This window comes from Dromaius novaehollandiae, chromosome 1 (genome assembly GCF_036370855.1).
Source record: "Dromaius novaehollandiae isolate bDroNov1 chromosome 1, bDroNov1.hap1, whole genome shotgun sequence".
Taxonomy (NCBI): Eukaryota; Metazoa; Chordata; class Aves; order Casuariiformes; family Dromaiidae; genus Dromaius; species Dromaius novaehollandiae.
Window position 1 is genome coordinate 151,292,345 of NC_088098.1, and position 5,968 is coordinate 151,298,312.

Genomic DNA, 5,968 nt, shown 5'->3' on the forward strand with positions numbered 1-5,968 from the left:
CTGTATCATTTTACCATATAAGGAGACAAAAGCATCCAAGACACTCATTCTTTTAGGCTCTCTGCAGCTGGCACTCGACACTTTCTCTCTTCCAAGGGTGTAGATACTTCCCCCTCCTAAACATGCTGTCTTTGTTGGACCCCTTCCTAAAATAAGACTCCCCCCTCCTCCAGCCTTTGTTTTCCTAACCCCCGATGCTTATTAATAACGTAGCTTTGCTAAATCCGAGGGCTCTAGGTTTGCAGAAGGAAAGGTTTTACAGCAGCTCAAGCACAAACATTTCTAAGTCTCTTCACCTGGCTGAGAGAATAAAGTTACTGGTTGCAATTGGTTTGAGGCTTTATTTGCCTCGGTTATTTAGCGTGCTGTGACTTAGCCTCTTGCCCAGAGAAGAGTGAAACAAGCTCTCTCTTCTTCTTCACGGAGAGGTGCAGGTTTTTACGAGGAGCAAGTGTGCAGCCTTTTCTTTATGAGCTCATTCTTGCATCTCTCCACCCTTCTCTTTTTCCAAGTCCCCCATAGTGAGGAGGAAAAAGAAGAAAAGCAGAAGAAATTAATGAAACCAAAAAAAGCCTTGTGTAAAAGAAAGCCAGAGGAACAGATTGTCTCAGCACATGCTCAGGACCCAGCAGAGAGCCCTGCCAGTGGGCACATGTTAAAGAGAGGGGGGAAGCATTAATCCTCCTGTAACCAGGAACTAATTTTACTGCTACAAAATCCAATTTTGTATATCAGCTGTTCTAGTAGAAACACATTCTGTTAATCAAAACAGTGAGGGCTGTGGAAAAACCTCCCAGAGGGAAGAATCTGGATCTGAAGCAAATGGGAGAGGTTTACTCTCTGCCTTTTGAGGGGTAGAGCGGGGAGGCAATTCAATTTAATATTTCAGTAATGGTTGGTGCCTGCTAAAAGGAGGTACTTTACATTGAATGCTTTCAGCCTTAAGAAAAAGTGTTAGGATAAAAATACAAAGCCCATTAGCCTGAGATATTGCTGCTGTTATTTTGCATCCAGATAGAGCAAAATTGTCCAATGTCCTTTTGTGTTGGACATTGGATCCTGGTATGTGCCTGGGCAGTGGTGACCTACATGTGTAGGGGGTTGATAAGGGTTTCTCCAGCAAAAAGCCTTATCCCAGAAGCCTTCTAGTCACTGTCCCCTGGTGCACCCAAACGGTTTCAGATTTGGAGCTGGGATGAAACGTGTTAGTCAATGTCAGCTCTACAAAAGCCTGTCCTGGTACAGACATAGTGAAATGAGAGGTAAGGGCCATTCCTAGTTCTTCTGTCAGGAGTAAAGCTTCAGCCCTTAGCATTACATTTAATAAACACAGGCATTGTGCCCTGGAGGACAGACTGTGGATGTATGAGGCTACAGAGTTTGATTCCTGGGCAGTTAAAGCTCATTTAAATCAAAGACACTGCAGTCTGCAGCCACACATGCCTGGCTTCTCCCTCTCATTGACACTGGCACTGGAAGATGAGCTCAATCAGCAACAAAATGAGTGGTTTTCAGGGAGCCCTTGAGCTGCCCTGGAGCTGCACCTGTGTCCTGGGAGAACTGCTGGTTTTGTTCCCAGCTCCATTGTGGGCTTGCTGGATGCCCTTGGACAAGACAATTTATCTTTCTGTTCTTCGCTTTCACCACCTATCAATATAGAGCTCAGGACGGCTGAAATCCTGTGTGAGGTGTTAAGAAATTTGTATATGCAGAGGACTACTTAATGCAGAAGAGTAGTAATAGTGCTTCTTTCTTATTATGTTAAACTATCACATAGTGACAACAATAACCATTACTTTCCACCTTAGTTACAGTTCTTACCTCAGCTCTGATTTAAAAATGCTTGTAAAGAAGAAAGATCGGCCCCAAAGGTGATTAGATTTAGGCTATTTAAGTCAGTTTACTTCCAGGCCCTTCTAAAACAAATTAAATATTCCTAACATGATACTGGATTTTTTCTATTTCCGTGATATTTTCATTTCCCTATCCATTGGCAGCCACCACAGCACCTCTGCCAGACATCTTCTGGTCAGACCTGCTGGAATACAGTACAGCGTTGTCCATAATTCTGAACTAAAATATATACTGACTCTAGCTGAAGTCATTTTACTTAACTCTCAGGTGTCATGGGTTGCTCTTAGGAAGATAAGATCATTTTTGTCATTTTTGATTTAATCTAATGTCTGTGAGTCCTGGAAGGCAGAAGAGCGTCTGCCAATTCATAAGCTGATGATTTGTGGCATTGTGGACTCACTAGTGGACCCAATGCTCAGCAGCCACACCACAACGGGATGTAGCTCTGAAACTGGTAAGTGCGAGTTACCAAGCAGTTACTTCCCTCGTCCCGTGATGTGGTGTATGCACTATATCAAACACTACTAAGGATCGTGGGGGAAGCCCCTGACCCTTTATCACCCTTTGTTTGGTCCAACCCTGCTAACAACACCTTTTTTCTGACAGGCAAGTATTTTTCAGTGATTGGCAAAGCCCGCACACCCACTTTTCCACCAGCATCAAATCAACTGGGCAATAAGATACCAAACTTCCTTAATTCTTCTGCTTCCCCCCCACCTTGTTTTTCAGTCAGGAAACCACTCGTAAGTTCTCCCTGTCACGCAATTGATCGTAGAAAAAGATTTTCACGTTACTCCTTTGTACTGTCGTTTGCCACTTGGGATGAAATGCTAAGTAATCTATACACAACCCTTCAGTGAAAAAAAGAAGAGATCAGTGTTTCTAAGTTCTTTGGACTAGAATGGCTTCCTCATCTCCCAGCAAGAGGTGGCTCTTCCACGCTTTATACTGTTTGATGCTTTTTTATTTTCTTTCTCCTCTGTTTCAGCATTCGTGACCATCTCTGACCTTGGGCTAGCCTTTCTCTGCTTTATTCTGATGTGTATGTGGCCCTATATTGTATCTCGCAAATTGCCCCATCTACCACCCCCATGCAAGAAGCAAAGGGAACAGCTCGAGCTCCATCTTTCATGGTAAAGCTTGAAAGAGAGCCATTGCTTTTGCTAGCAGATCACACCAATCCTCCCAGCCCAGCAAAGTGCTGAAATGGGGTTTAAAGGTAAGCAGGGTTTCTCTGCTTCCATCAGCCAGGGCTAGCATAGTTTCTCTAGCCTAACTGAGCTACACAGGGACCTCTGTTGTTTGTTAAATTGGGTGCAGACCTTGCCAACACTGGAAGTCTACCTTGTATCTCTGGGGCAGGTCACCGTCAAGGAAGCTGGGGGCCCACCTGAGGTCTGAGACGCATCCAGAGCTTTCACAACGCATCTGGAGCAGGTTGCACCCCTGCCCTGTGGGGAAGGAAGCTGGTGGAGGGGCACCTCCAGGCCTGAGCTGAGTACAGGGAGAGGAGGAGGAAGGGGCAGGAGCTTCTCCTTTCTGGGAAATTTAATGTTCGAGTGACCCACTTTCTCCTTTTTTTTCCCCACATCATTGGTTTTCTGAGCAGCCCAGAACAGATAAGACATTCTCAAGGCTTCAGAGGAGACATTGCAATGAAAACTGTGGGCAATATTTCTAAAAAGGAGCCTAAATTTAGAGTTGGAAATATAAGTACCATTCAGTGCCATATCATATGGCTTTTATCATATTCCTTGCATATGTAGCATTTATGTAGCATATATTGCTTCTTTTTCAGTGGTCTATGTGTTTTAACAGATTTAATTCTGACATGGAGAAAGCCATACCTCACACACGGGAAACAAGATGGAAAAAAAGTACAATTCTCATACTAGGGCTTCTCGATGATTTTACTAATCCTTCAGAAATCTCACTTCAGCTACTGGGTTGATGCCCAAACAACTACCATCTAAGCACTTATCTCCTTTTCTGGCTGAAAAGAATAAACAAAAACAAAAACACAAAAAAAAAAAAAAAAAGGGAAAGGAAAAAATGGCTGGGAGTGGAATATTTCTATTTTCCCCTGTTTGAGTCATAGAGAAATCTAACATCTTTGAGGGGGTAGGGGAAGTGGAAAGCCACACTTTAAAGTTTGACAATGGCTAAGCTACTGACTGATTCCATCCACTACTGTTTTATCCTGGAATCTGTTACATTACTTTATCAGAATTCAGCAGATCCCTTTCTGATGCTGGAGCCCATGTAATACAAGCTCCCATTGAACATGAGAGGGTCCATTTAGGAGAACTGCTATTTTTGGCACTGCTGCTTAGGAAGTAATATAGACTCGTGCAAACGTTGCATTTTAGTTCATTAAACCTAAAATAACAGCAAGGCAGTATTAAATCCCAACTAGGATATTTTCAGATATGTAGTTTTATCCAAGCATATCAGGAATATGCAAAGTATAAGTAGATTTTTTTTAGTGCATGTTTTATGTCCCCATTCAGTCTCCCAGCAATATCTCTTTCTGTAATATTCTGATCTTCTTTTCTTCCTGTAAAATGGCTTAGAGTCTCAAGTAGAATTATTCAGCAAGTAAGAAGTGTTGGAGTTTCACAGACTCCAATGAGGTGACAGATACCTTTTGGCAATCCATTAAACCTAATTCAGTGAAGGCATATAAGTAACTTCACATGAACTATGAATCTGTCTGCTTTGGGTTGGTGCAAGACTTTCATTTCTGGGAAGGTGCAATATGAGAAGCTTAATATTTTAGAAATTCTGAGCTAATCTGAAAAAAATCATGTTTCTGTGTTTGCTCTCTTAATGTCTTTGAATACTTTCCACATACAGTCTTTTAACAATTTTCTTCAGTGAATTTAGAGAGAGGTGTCAAGGCTCAGTAGCACTGAAGAACTTTTATTTCTATATAGTATAAAGTTCCATCACTTTGGGATATTTTTAGTGCAATGTCAACTATTTCCTCAGAAGGCTTCAATATTGTTATGTGCTAAGCTGCATAGTATTGACACAAATTCAGGGCTAATTCTGTGACAGAATGGTCTGGAATAGTGCTGAAAACAGTCTGGACTGTTATGGTCATCTTGGGCAAAGGTTTTGTTCAGATTTTCAGGAAGTGAATCTGGGCCTTCTTTTAAATTCAGTTAGCCTCAGTTTCACTCACAGTAATCTGTTTCCTGAAAAAGATGTCTCAAAGCAAATGTGTCAGTATGACACCAGGCAATATGCAGTTTGCAGTTATCTATGTAATTACAGCTATGCCTGTATCTTCATGGACAACTGAAGTGTAAAGATGGTTTGTAATGGATGACACAGGCGGAAAGGCAGCTATATCCCCACTGCTTGAAGTTTTTCTGTCTCATCAATGGTGACAAACAACTCTTGACTTTGATGGTTGGAGGGGTGTGAATTAAGGGGATCATAGCAGAGAAGAGCAATGGTGCATGAGGAAAGGTGGGAACAGAGCACACCAGGCTTCAAGGAGCAAACCAGGGTTTTAAGGAACTGGTATCAGCTAAAGAAAATCTCTCTTGATGATGCTTGAGTTTCAACAGCTTGAAATGCTGAGACATCACCTTACAGAACTGACAGGTCCTTCACTGGGCAAGCAGCAATTATCAGAAGAGATATCTCAAGTCCTCACAAACTCAAAGAAGCCCATAAGAGCCATTGCAGTGTAAAGGAAGTCAGACAAATGATTCCCCAAGCAGCACGTGTTCTGCACTGTGCCAGAGGGCCAGTCTAGAGAGACCCCATCATGATGCTGGCCAAGTGAAGAAAAAGTACAAAGAGCTGTAGTGAAGGGGGCAGAAGGCAATAATTTTCTGTTGTTTAGTATAATCTTTCTTCATTTCCTACTTTTCCTGCTGTTGCTTCTCTTTCTTTCTCCCACTAGGGAATGGATGGTGCCTCTACTTTTAAGGAAGTTAGAGTGAAACATTGTGATCTCTGCCATCCTCACACCTCTTTGGACTGATTGAACAAATTTGGGCAGATGTGGCAAAATAACCTACCTAAAGAAAACTTGGGCAATAGCAGGGTTCCCCTTTTCACCTGAGGTGTTCCACTTCACCGTGGAGGGGTAAAAAGA